A 14,829-nucleotide genomic window follows, 5' to 3' on the forward strand; every position below is an offset into this window, starting at 1 on the left:
GATTCTATTAAAAAAGCTAAAAAAGCGTAATTTTTTAAGTTCTAAAAAATTTTTTTTAAAATAAATTTCAAAAGATAAAAATAATAAAAAAAAGCATTTTTAATTTTAAGTGTTTAATAGTAAGAATAAATTTATTATTAAGTGTACATAACATAATTAGCATTGATACGTTTTTATATCTACCGTCTCCTCCCCCCTCTGCCTCCACTCACTACCAGCTCAAGTCACGTCACTCCAAAGGTAAATAAAATATAATTTTTCCTTTACAGTACTGTACAGTATATAATTTTTATTTATCCTGTAATGTTATTTAATTATATACTGTACAGTACATGTATATTATATATAAGTATACTGTAGTACAGTGCTTACGATACTATTTTGTTACATACTAATTTTCAATGTTTTTACTTGGGGTTTTGCACGCATTAGCTATTCTATTGCCCGCCATACGACATTTTCACCATACAATACCAACTCCGGAACGGATTAATGTCGTATGGCGGGGGCCTACTGTATATATATATATATATATATATATATATATATATATATATATATATATATATATATATATATATATATATATATATATATATATATATATATATATATATATATATATATTATGTATTAACGTAATTTTTGCTTTAATCTTTGTTAGCCTTGTTTCTGCATTTTTTTATTTTATGTTAAATTAGTATAAAATTCTAGTTTATAAGGCTTTAATTGTAAATTTATATTTTTTCTGTTGAAGTGCTACTTTAACCTCTTCCCTACTCGTTTAAAGATTTATAAGTGTCTAGTTTAACGCTTTGTTTCTTTTCTGTGTTTTTCGAGTCCTTGGTGAGAAGAGACACCTGAGTTTATTTGTGAGGAATTTGATTGCTAAAGTGAACAGTTCGAGCTCAAGGTTTCCAGGAACTACTTCAGCAGCTGGCTTGCTTGAGCTTTTACCAGGATTGCAACGCCAACTTTCGATGCCTTTTAGCAGGTGCATTTCTGCCACCTGCGGTATTTTGCAGTTCCTGCATCTTCTTTTCTGCAGTCCGCAGCTGCGGGAGCCTCGGAGCTCGTGGTGTCAAGTAGGGAGGCAGTTGCCAGGTAGGAAAGACAATTTACCTTTCTTTTTGGGTTGAGACTCCATTTCCTCCCTTTGATGAGGAGTCCTGCCGAACTGCACTCCCTACGGTAGCCGAGTGTCTGTGGAGTCGCTACCTTGTTTAGAGTTATGGGTGTTTTTCTCCAGCCCCAAAGAGTGTGAGGATTCATATTTTATAATTTTTTTGTTTTTTGATAATTATTTAAATGTTAAGACACACTTTCATTGGGAGTGGTGTTTCCTGTTGGGGAATTTTTGTTAGTGATTATCAGTTGATATAAAACTTCGTATCAGTGTATGCCTTTTTAGGCATTAATGGTTTAAGTGTTAATTGATAATTATTAGTTGTTAAGTGTTAATTGTTAATTATTATTTGTTTAGTGTTAATTGTTAATTATTAGTTGTTTAGTGTTAAGTTGTTAAATTGTTAGGTAGGCACAAGGTTGACTTTTCTAAAAAAAATTGTTAATAAATTGTTAAGTTTTTCCAAGTGTTTAAGTTTCCACTGACCAATTTTTATGCCGAATATTGTTTTCATCACTGACATCTCTTATCGTGCAATAAGAACTTGCAACACGTGGGCCGTAACATTTATATATATACTGTATATATATATATATATATATATATATATATATATATATATATATAATATATGTATATATATGCTGTATATATTTATATTTATATGTATATATATTTATATTTATATGTATGTATATATATATATATATATATATATATATATATATATATATACATACATATATATATATTTATATTTATACATATATATATATTTATATTTATACATATATATATATATTTATATTTATACATATATATATATATATTTATATTTATATATATATATAAATATATATATATATATATATATATATATATATATATATATATATATATTTTTATATATATTTATATATATATGTATATATATTTATATATATATATATATATATATATATATATATATATAAATATATATATATATATATGTATATTTATATATATATAAATATATTTTTGGGCTCAAGCCATGATGTCCTGATGGAAGGTTCCTTTAGTAGCTTCCCAAGGGTATATATGACTACAGTGATATTCCCACAGAATCAAACCAAAGGTTTCACAGAATTCTAACTTCTGGCACGAGTACCCTTAAGATTACTCTCAAGGGTATCGTACATAATCAGGGGACTTATTCTTGACACGCCACATGGCAATCTGCACCCCGAATAGCCTTTACGCTTCGAGGGGGATACGTGGCAGAATTAGAAGGGTAACCGCAATAGAGGTTACCCTGGTTCCCCTACTACTATCGTATCACAACCGCGCCAACTCCCTCTGGCGGTCATTCCTTTATTTGTAGCGACTCGCTATGGTGGTGTTCCCTATTGATCTGACATTTTCGATCGATTTCAAGGGAATCTTTATGCATTCTACGGCTTCTTTCTCCATCCAGAAAGTTGAGTATTTATTCTTTACAATATGTATTTTAGTTCCAGCCTCACAATGAAATTGGTGTAATTATTGTGTTTGGATCTACGCCGGTCACCGGTGTCGCCATAGGCACAGTTGTTCATTGGGCATTTGTTATTTAGTTAGCAGAACGACATTTCCGGTTTTAATAGCATTAATTGTTATTATGAAAACTATTTAGGCATTTTATATTGTAAAGATATTTATATGCATAATTTTCCCTTTTTCTGTGTCGATCATATATGTCAGAGTTTTGGTGAGTTTAGGTAACCGAGATCTCGCCTTGTCTAGGTATCCCAACCTAGACGACATATACTTTCGACATTTAGTTAGCAGAACGACATTTCCGGTTTTAATAGCATTAATTGTTATTATGAAAGCTATTTAGGCATTTTATATTGTAAAGATATTTATATGCATAATTTTCCCTTTTTCTGTGTCGATCATATATGTCAGAGTTTTGGTGATTTTAGGTAACCGAGATCTCGCCTTGTCTAGGTAACCCAACCTAGACAACATATACTTTCGACATTTCCCCGGTTACCCTTGTGTATCAGTTATCATTCTTTGGAGATTGATATTTCCTGGAATTTCATTAGCCGTTACTAGTCTCGAATAGAGATTTATGGGTAATCTCTCTTCCCTCTGAGAGTAGCCTTAGGCTACAACTCTCTGCGTTCGGCCTTGAATTTCGAATTCAGGCATGACTAGCCTAGAGTCTTTCTGTCTCATCCCTTAACAGCAGACGGCAAGTTTTGGGATTCGATCAGAACCCCAGATTATTTAGTCTTTGTCGGCAGTCGGTTGCCGCGGTGATTGCATTCCCCTGCCAGCTGAACTGCCGGCATAGGAGGCTAGCCCTCCCTAGATTACACCTGAAGTGGTTGCATGATGCCGCCACCTTCTCCCTGTGGTCTAGTAGACTAGTCCTATGCTCGCAGACCCTAGGCTGTAGAGTAGTATACTCTTGTGTCCTAGGATGGCGCCGGCATTGGAACTCTGTTTCTCCCTTGTTGAGAGGAACGGCATGGACTGCCGTCCCCTTAACTGTATTAGCACCTGGGGTTGTGCCGGTACTGAAACAGAGTTTCTTCAAGGTGTGTAGGACCTCATATAGGAACCCCCCCCCCCTCTGTTCTTTTACGAGGGCTGAGCCATTGTCTTTCCTGAGCCGGCGTCCTGCAACCTTGCCATTGCCGGTGGGTTGCCGGAGCCGGCCAGACCCCCTCTCCTCAGCTGACGGCTGTCGGCGACTGACGGCTTCCGGCAGCCATGACGGCTGTGGGTGGGAGGTCCCTTTTGTCACCAAGGTTCTCCAGTTGTCCCTTGAACTGCTGGCCACAACTTCTGTTGTTGGCGTGTTGCTCTGGCCGGCAGTAGACCGGCACAAATAGGTACTGACTCAGTCGGTAGCATGCCGACTGTACTAGTGCTGCCAGAGGCTGGCCTACAGTGGTAAGCCGGCAATAGTACTGTGGCTAGATGGAAGCCTGAATGTTATATTCTCCCCTTCCATTTGAACCTTCTTTTCAGAGAAAGGCAGTAAAATTAGACTTTTACATCCTTTATTACTGTATACATACACAGTAATAGATAGCCTTCACTCCATGCTTTCTCTCTCTCTCTGTTAACTAGCATGCTAGATGATCCGGCAAGAGCTAGCTAATCCGGCAACATGCCAGCTGAACTACAGTATATGCCTATACAGGTTGTCAGTATATTTGCAGTATAGTATATATGGCAGATGGAAAACTAACGTATATATTATACTAGTAGTTATTTCAAATATATCTTGGGTATCCCTGCCCAGGTATTTGCTGAACCCAATCCTATATTGATAGAATAATATTTCGTCAATATTCTGATTTGAAATCAGTTTCCATTTACCCTACAATATTAAATTTCGAAAAGGGCTGGTGGTGTGACACCTCTAACCCTTAAAGGGGAGAGCCCGTATCCCTGAGTTTCCCTGATCAGGAAACTCCCTGATTTAATATTGTAAGGGAGGTCACAGCAAATGGATTGGTTGGGATACACAAATATATGTCTTTTATCTTTTCTAATCAACATATCTTGGGTACCCTTGTGCGAGCTTCTGCTGGTACCGCTCCTATATCGAAAGAATGGCATTCCTTCGATACTCTGATTGTGAAACCAGTCCTTCTTACCTCACGGTGTTAAGTATAAGGGGGGACACTGCTTTGTACACTTCCTTACACCTAGGTGTTCGACCCCCCTTTTTACTGGGAATTCCCCAGTTGGAGGAATTTCCTTATCTTAATACTGAGGGGAGGTAACAGCATTGGCTCTCAGGGGATACACGGGTATGTGTCTCCCGCTATCTCTTTATAGCTTTCTGTCCTAAGCTATTTTTGTCAAAAGATGATTTTTGCAAATTGTTTATCAGTGTGATAATCAATTGAATTCTCATTTCTGTTCTCCTTTCCTTACAGGAGGGACACCAGATGATGCATCGCAGTCTTTTGCAGTTATAAGAGTGAGTATTTTCACGGAGATAATACATGCAGGTTCATGCCCCCAGCAATATTATTTCCAAATCCGCAACCCCGTCTGAGACCCTCTGACCTGTAAGTAGGCCAGACCTTACTGTCGAAGGTCTCGAAAAACCCAAGTTATTAGAATCTGGTATACAGCTCTTAACATTTACACATTTGGGTGTGAGATTATAAAATCTCTCAGGAACCATACCCACCTATTTTACAGCTTCCTAAAGGACATCCTGTCCCCTATCCCTCCTTTCTCCACTCCAGTTCGAGGAGAAGAGGTGAGGATGGGGGTACCCCCACCCCCCCTCTCGCTGCCAGTGCATACACGATGGCAGTCTCAAGCTGTCGAACTAGGGTTGGTTTGGTACCAGAAGTTATCACAGAAATGCGGTTCAGTTGCGAACTCGCAAAAATTCGGAAACTCTACAGGAATTGGACCGGAGATTTCACTTATTCATTGCGATAACTGGCAATTTAGTGTTTATTTTAAAGGTTTTAAGGTCTTCAAGCTCCCCCAAACCCCCCAACCTTACCTCACAAGGATGGTAAGGTTGCAGAAACTAACGGCACTAATGAATCTGAGCAAGACTCGAACCCCCGACTGGTAAACACCAGGCAGAGACATTACAATCAGGTTACACCTTATAGTGATAACAACGACGGCAGTCATTGATTCACTGTCACATCTGACTTCGCTGCCGAGAGCCGGCAGTGTGTGCCCTTGGTCACCACCCAGTCAATAGCTGAGTTGGTATGCCTTCAATCGGCAGCCCGCCGATAACCGGCGGACTGCCGACAGCCCGAGTGGTCGCCAATGGTTCAGAGGGCTGCTTACTATGTGTATAGTTTTCACCACTACCCAGTCACATCGAATACTGGCTAGAATGGTGTGACTTCTGTCAGCGACCCGCTGACAGCCGATAAGTCAGACATGCCGGAGAACTGCTAGCCATATCGGTACTGAAGTACTGTTGCCAGTTAATTTACCCCCAAGTACTAACCTTGACTGTAATATGCCAGTTGTATAGGTGTATACAATACCCTGTACATCTGTAGTATAGGACCATATCACAGACAGAAATCTTTGGTACATAACCATACAATAGAATGGTTTTCCAGTACGCTGTGCTTCTAAGCACAATCTCTTGCTGAGACCTACCTGATTTGGGGGATACACTCCCCCCCCCTTTTTTCCTTACGCTGACTCTTCATCAGCCTCTTTGATTCTCATTATTAATTCCCTGGATGTAGGCGCTGCTTATGCTACTCTATCCTTATGGGCTAGAATCTTCCATCGGGCCCTTCTTAAAAGGGGATGCCCTAGAATCAATAATTAGGAGGGCCGCAGCAGTTGGCTGGAAGGATTCACACGTATGTGTCTCTCCTATTCTTTTTCAGCGTACTTATCCTAAGCTTTATACAATAGAAAGGAATCTTTTATTACAGTGAAACACTGAGAAGCTGATATAGGCAAACAGTCATGTATGACCTAAAAAGAGGACGGGAAGGTTTCTTAGTTCTCCTTTTGGATGTTAAACAGCATCCCACAGTTACTATGACCGTTGTTCCACAGACGGTCAGATATGTACACCTTCTGATCATGCGAAGCAAACAGACGCTTCTGGTAGGAGGGAAGTTCCTCCTGGATCGCTGGACCTTCGATCCTTGAGTCCAAGGCCTAACCAAGATGAGACTAGAATGGAAATGGACATACCACCACCATCATTTCCTCAACTCTTCCTACATTCCAAATCCCCTGGAAGGGTGTACATTAGAGCTCTAGAGCATACTAGCAGTAAGGAAAGTAGTCCATCGATTTCAAGGAAGGCTGTTTCGTGTTCACGTGAAGGACTCAAGGAAACTCTGAGTCATTCTGGACTTGGCGCCACTCAACAAGTTCCAATAAAACAGAAAGTTCAGAATGTTAATCCTTCTGAACATAAGGACCTTATTCAGTAAGGGGTGTTGACATTCTAGCCAAACCTGGAAGATGTCTATCAGCAACTTCCAGTCAGTCACCCCCTCCCCTCCTACCTAGGATCCAAATTACAGAAGATAACATATATCCTAGACAAGATTCTCGTCGGACTAGATTCAGTCCTAGGATCTTCACGGAATTAGCAGACACAGTCAAGCGAAACCAAGCCTAGAAAGAGTTCAGCCAACAATGGCCCTGGACGACACGCACCCGAAACTACTGTCTATGAGCATCCATGGAGATGATCTGGCCCTGGAACATCGGTAATGCAAAATAACTTCAAGAAGTCTCGATTCTCTCCAGCTCAGGGGCTTCAATGTTTTAAAAATAATCATTGAAACCTGTGGTCACCCTAACGCTCCTTTCCCCTGGGGATGTAAAAGGAGATCGCAAGGTCTGTCAAGAGACTATTGTAATCAGTCAGGTTCCATGACGCTAACAGGGAGGAGTTTTGAACACTCTCCAGTTCACGATAATGACAGACCCAGTACTATGTGCACAGCTGTAAGATGCATTAAGAGGCTGGAGAAGATGCGCATCAAACGCTCGAAGAGATCTAATAGGACCAATGATGGTCATTCCCTCTTCGCTTACCCTACAATGACCAAAGGCCACGGGCCCGTAGGCCATTTTAGCCCTGTGATGGTTGGAGAAACTCTCTCCACATAAATCAGACCTCCTCAGGCTGGTCTGAGGCATCAAAGCGATAATGAGGCGTTGAAACTGTCGAGGATAAGGGAAAGCTCATTTCATTAGGGAATGTTAGCCATCCCTTCCTTAAGGGAATGGCACCTATTAGCAGCTCATTTATAAATGATCCGCAAGGTGACAGCGGATGCTCTTCTCGGGTTCAACCCAAGAGAGTTGGAATGGTACACGGACGCAGACCCATTCCCTCCCAGATGGGAACAAGTCCCCAAGCTGCAGATCGTTCTCTTCATCATGAACGTCATCAAGATACTATCTCGATATATAGCCCCATACGATGATCCTCTAGTGGAGGTAACAGACATCATATCTACATTAGAAGTGATGGACTTAGAAATTCCTGTTCAGCCCATCAAATTTCCTCCGGAAGGCCCTCTACATGCTGAGACCCTTCTAGGGAAGAGGGGCTCTGTTGGCTCCCAGGTAGCCCAAGAACACCCCGTTCCCTGTAATGAAGGAACTGAGGCTGAGGCTGATCCTAGTTATGCACCTAGGATTATCCAGGAGGTTCAGAAGTTTTCTGCCTTCAATTTATCACAGTACACCTGATCCCTTCATTTTATGAATTCCTTGCCCTTACCGGTTAGGAAAAAGACTGGGATCTTAAAGGCAAAATAGAATTCCTAGAAGAATACAAGTCTAGTCAACGAGAAGACAATACGAGTCTTCTTGGGAAAAGTAAATTGTTTTGTAAAGCAAAAGGGCCGAAAACAATCTCATGATCTTCTGCCTGTCCTTCTCTGTCCACTCCTATATTCTAGGTCTGGCGGCCAACAGCACAATGGCCTTTGAGAAAGGAGGCAGTTTATCCTTAGATACTATGAGAAGTCTAGTTCTTTGGCCTTGTCCCCATATAAACCCTTGAGTAAGCACCAAGGGTAGGGCCGACTTTGCGAGAGAGGTCACTTGATTGGATCTTTGGATCCATGGACCAATATCTATGTGCAAGTCAGCCCCGACTAGACCTCTTCTCTATGCCATTTAAATGGATCTGACGAATGAAATCTTTAAGAAGATTCCTAAAACATGTGCAGGCTTAGGCCTGCAGCACCACTAAAGCCCATCTCATGGTCTTTGGACAAGGTCCTACATTATGCCTCACCTGTGAACAATGAGGATTGTTCCCTCAAGGATCTAACCTAAAAGGTTATTTTTCGGTTCACTATAGCCTCTGGGGCTAATGTTAGTGAAATAGTGGCCCTATCTGGGGATGAGGGCCACATTAAGTGGGAGAACTGCATCTCTTTCCTGATCCAACCTTTCTCACTAAGGACGACCTACCCACTAAGAGGTGGGGTTCCTGGAGAATCTACCCTCTGAAGGAAGATGTCTCTCTAGGTCTGCTAGAGTGTCTAAGGTCTATCTTCATAGAACTTCAGACTTCAGGAGAAACAGCTCTTTACAGGAGAAAACTTTGGATCAAACTATCCCTATAACTGAGGGTGAAGCTCACCTATCTTATTCGCGGAGTGGATCCTGACAGTACTCCTGCAGATAAGGATCCGAGAAAAGTTGCTTCATCACTGAACCTTTCAGTGTGGACTTGAGCCTCTTCGCTCATTTACTGATTGGAGGTTTTCCAGTGTGTCTTACAGATACTATGCTAAGCAAGTCTATGGATTGAAGCATTATGTGGTGGCGGCAGGTGCTATTTTGGACCCTGTCGTCTAGCTCTGCGATGAACAGTAAATTGATTGGGACTATCAATTAAAAGGAGAAGGGGTCAGCATTTTTCATTTGACCTCCCTTTGAATAAGTGTTGCCATGGTAACACCAAATCTGTTCAGAATCTCAGGTGTGAAATTATACGGTTACCACTAGTGCCATGTGTACATAGTACACAGTGTTGTTAGACTATTTCATGTACAGAAATTATAAAGAAAAGTGTACATAGTACACAGTGTTGTTAGACTATTTCATGTACAGAAATTATAAAGAAAAGTCTTGTTAAAAGAGCTTTTCTTCAGTCTGAGAGTGGCACTCATCAATTTTCCCCTTTCAAAAAAGGGAACATTAATTTCTGTGTATGTCTCTTGTATAATTTCCTTATCATGCTACATTCATTTAGCATGTAGTCATTTATTAGGAATAAATGTCTATTAAAATGCAGTTGCGTCCTAATTCGCCCAACAATTGCATGTTTAAGATGCCAGAGTTTTTGACTTACTCATGTAAGTATTTCTCATATCATTGTATGCTTACAAACAACGGATGAGGACACTGATATTGGTTCCGCAATATATACAAGCCTTGAGACCCTTTGTATTCTCAGTGTATACTTATGTTTGTTCATACAATATATGCTACCTTGAAGCCCCTTTTCTAAAGTCTAAAAATGACTTCCCTGCAGGGGGCAGGAAGCACTAACATTGTTATGCTTAGTGATAATGACGGATAACGGTAACATTATTTGTCTCAATAGGCCCTTTTGGCCGTAGAAATATTGTCCCAAGGTTAAGGCACTGATGAAAATCCACAGATACATTAATTATCTGGTATGCTTCCATCAGGACATCATGGCTTGAGCCCAAAAAACGGATTTTGAGCGAAGCGAAAAATCTATTTTTGGGTGAGATGGCCATGACGTCCTGATGGACCCACCCTTCTTTTCCGTGAAAAGATCTTCACGGTTTCCCTCCCTGAACTACTGTATCTGTAGCACCATGCTCAACGCTACAAGGAATGAACGCCAGAGGGAGTTGGCGCGGTTGTGATACGATAGTAGTAGGGGAACCAGGGTAACCTTTATTGCGGTTACCCTTCTAATTCTGCCACGTATCCCCCTCGAAGCGTAAAGGCTATTCGGGGTGCAGATTGCCATGTGGCGTGTCAGGAATACGTCCCCTGATTATGTACGATACCCTTGAGAGTAATCTTAAGGGTACTCGCGCCAGAAGTTAGAATTCTGTGAAACCTTTGGTTTGATTCTGTGGGAATATCACTGTAGTCATATATACCCTTGGGAAGCTACTAAAGGAACCTTCCATCAGGACATCATGGCCATCTCACCCAAAAATAGATTTTTCGCTTTGCTCAAAATCCGTTATATATACTGTGTATATATATATATATATATATATGTATGTATATATATTTATATATATATATATATATATGTATATATATTTATATATATATGTATATATATTTATATATATATGTATATATATTTATATATATATATATATATATACATATATATATATATATATGTACTGTATATATATATATATATGTGTATATATATTTATATATATATATATATATATATTTATTTATATATGTATATATATTTATATATATATATATATATATTTATTTATATATGTATATATATTTATATATATATATATATATATGTACTGTATATGTGTATATATATATATATATATATATGTATATATATTTATATATGTATATATATATTTATATATAAATATATATGTCCCATGTTGACGGATAATGAGACATCGGAACGTGGGTTTTTTCTAGTTATTACAAAAGGTTTGTAAGTACACTATACTGTGCACAGCTAACTATCTGGTGAGAGCCTTTTGTACTTGAGCACACAAAGGCAACTAAACACCCCTCACTATCCAAATTCAATTTTGCTACAACAACATGCTGAGTTATAGGTTTTTGGGAAATTCTTATGATTATAGCGTTTATTTACCTTGACATACAACACATATTTACGTACAAGAATTAGGACATTACTCCCCCCGCAAGCTCCTCACTCCGGAAGAGGTGCGCACATGCCCTCGCTACTCTAAGATATATGGAGGACACTCTGACCCGGAATAGGCGTGGCATGTACTAAACAGAAATGCAACGTATATATATATATATATATATTTATATATATGTATATATATATATATATTTATATATATGTATATTTATATATATATATATATATATACATATATATTTATATATATATATATATTTATATATATATATATATATATATATATTTATATATATATATAGAAATCACCCAAAAAAATAACACCTTCCACAAAAAAAATAAAAAAATGAAATATTGTACTTAAAAATGTACGAAATACAATATAAATAATTCCACTCATTTCTTCTTAAGACCTCTGCAACTAAAATACAGAATACCCAAAGTAAAAAAAAAAATCATATCAACATCAGTCTTACACAACCTCATCAATAACCTCCCTCTGGTTGCGGGCAATACAGGCTTTTTGGGCAGGACAGGGGTAGGAATAGATATTCCTTCATCATTCGATTTTACTTGTTTTGGTTTACGGCACAATTTCGTAACACAACTCCCACCGTTTCGCCATTTTTTTAAATCACTACTACACTTACAACTATCAACCGGTGGCCACTAGCCGTTTTCCCGAGAAAATCATTCATCTTCCTGCCCTTCTCTTATAACATTAAGTATAAGGTTTTCACATCTACACATTCTTTAACACTGCCTATCCTCAAGGATGACCTTTAATCCTGCAGCCACTTGCCAAACGGGAACTGCCCCGGCCCCAGCAACCAGGAATCATATAAATAATGTACATGAATAATACAGCATCCGCCTGACGGATCTCACCTGACCTATTTAACCTCTGATTGTTTTTAGGTTCACTCAGCAATGTTATACGTATTGCCACACTCAGCAAAATTACCACAACATTTTACGCATACTTTGAGCATCAACATAAGAACACATTGTTATCATCGTTTATTTAAAACACGTCAAAGGAAGAAATGAGGTAAGAAGACATTGTTATCATCAAGTTTATTCAAAACACGTCAAAAGAAGAAATGAGGTCTGTTCAAACAGCAACAGCAGCAATGAAAAAAAAAAATTACTCATTAATTTGAGGAATGTCACATATGCAGGGGTAAGGAGGAACACTTTTGAAAACTACCTCTTCTGGCACCACATGTATGTGTGCCTGGTGATGTTCAGACACTGCGCCATTAATAATGCTTTGTATCACAACTGTGGTAGATTTAACCATCCTTACTCGGTACGGACCCAAATACGCTGGCTCTAGTTTGTATTTCCCAGGTTGTAACCGTTCCAAATACACACGATAGCCCACAAATACTTTTACCGGTGTGGTTTTGAACCGACCATCATACTTCGAGCTGTGCTTTTCATTAGCTCTTTTCAAAAACCTTTCAGTGGTGTTCATTACTCTCCTTAATAGATTTGATAAATATACACGGTATTGCTCAGTTGAATAATTTTGCAACTGTTGCGAATTAATCAGGACTGTATATGGTAACACAGGAGCCTGTCCACACACTAAAAAGAAAGGCGTGTGTCTGAGCGAAGCATTATATGCAATGTTCAAAGCTAGCTCAGTTGTAGGAAGCATGCCAATTCGCACTACTTCCCTATTATCCGATTCCATTAAGCCATTTGCTGAATGCCTACAGTATATGCGGTCACTGAAAAATGTTAAATTTTTATCAAGTCTGTGACCGATTTCACCACCTTATTTCTATTTGAGACCATTATCACTTAAAAAAAATTTTGTGCAAACCTAGTAATGAAAGAGCACAGCACCTGGGGTAATGAATTTGCCGATTTATCCAACATTGCATAAGTATGAATGTACCGAGTAAATGAATCCGCAAATACACATATATACTTATGTTGTATTAAACCAGTAGGAAATGGTCCTACCACATCCATATGCACTCTATAAAATTCAATAGGAATCACAGGCCACTTTCTGGCTTCTGGTACAGTGTTTTTATGTTCTTTGAAACAGTTACAAGCATGACAACCTTTTATATAATTCTCTATAGACTTTTTCATTCCTAACCAAAAGAAGGATTCACATGCTCTCCTTGATGTTCTATCAATCCCTAAATGCCCTGCATACGGACTTGCATGTACAATGTGGATGGCTCGATTAATTAAAGAGGGAGGAAGAACTACCTGTGCACAGAATTCCCCTCCCCTCTTCTCGTAAGCACAATATAAGATATCACTTTCTATAAAAAAATTTTCACGAGGCACATTCAGAAATGACGGATAACTCTCCGATTCCCCTTTAATCACTGCTCGCACTCTTTCCATCCATTCCTCTTTTTTTCCATCCTTCTTGGACTTCTTTTATGTCCCAACCTCATAAGTCAATGAAACCTGCATCATCAGAGCATTCATTCTGGACACTCCTGGTCATGTCCTCGGCCACCCACATATATTCACTTTCAATGCTCATATCTCTCTCTCTCTCTCTCTCTCTCTCTCTCTCTCTCTCTCATTTCTCTCCACTCCCTTATTCTGAATGCTCATCTGGAGAATTCCCATCCCGTTCCCTATTTTCTCTATTTTGATGGGGTCTTCAGTATTTTGATTACATTCTTTGTTCCTCTTTTGTGCCCTAGTTGTTACTCCTATTACTGCATCTCTAGAGAGAACATCAGCTATCTTTTTAGCTTTACCTTCTATGTGGTGAAAATCCTCTACATTAAACTCTAACAATCTCTCAATCCATCTCGCTTGTCGAGAGGTCAAATCCCCTTTGAAAAAGAGGTCACATAAGGGGCGATGATCACTTTGCAACTCAATCGACTGACCTAATAAAATGAACCGATGCCTCTCTAGAACCCAAAGAATAGCCAAAGCCTCTCGATTAAATGTTCTATAATTCTTTTCTGCCCCATTTAATGCCCGGGAAGCAAAACAAATGGATCGCTCTCTGCCTTTATCATCTCGTTGAGAAACTATGCCACCAATAGCTACGCTACTCCCATCTGTTGTCACTAAAAACGGGCGATCAAATGTAGGATATGCGAGTAATTCATTGCTAGTTAAGGCAGCTTTCAAATGGTTAAAGGCCCTTTCTTCTTCCACTACCCAATTTATTACTTTTTGTCTCTTTAAAGCATGTAAGGGTTTCGCTCTCTCTCCAAAACTTCTTATGAATATACGGTAATACCCAGCGAACCCAAGGAACCCAGGTACTTCCTTAGAGTTGCGTGGCCTGGGGAAATCTCTAATAGTCGCTACTTTACTTGGGCAGGGTTGGATACCTTCTGGGCTT

The 14,829-nt window shown here is 39.0% G+C and overlaps 1 protein-coding gene across 1 annotated transcript in view; it reads left to right on the top strand.

The window, feature by feature from the left end:
* The first annotated feature begins 1,086 nt into the window (after positions 1–1,086).
* Positions 1,087–14,829, top strand: part of Oseg4 (intraflagellar transport protein Oseg4) — an 821,277-nt gene continuing 807,534 nt past the window's right edge. Inside the window, 1 exon segment of the mRNA XM_068388427.1 lies at positions 1,087–1,104. The gene's annotated coding sequence lies outside the window, so the exon portion shown is untranslated.

The sequence above is a fragment of the Palaemon carinicauda genome, chromosome 1 (genome assembly GCF_036898095.1).
Source record: "Palaemon carinicauda isolate YSFRI2023 chromosome 1, ASM3689809v2, whole genome shotgun sequence".
Classification (NCBI taxonomy): domain Eukaryota; kingdom Metazoa; phylum Arthropoda; class Malacostraca; order Decapoda; family Palaemonidae; genus Palaemon; species Palaemon carinicauda.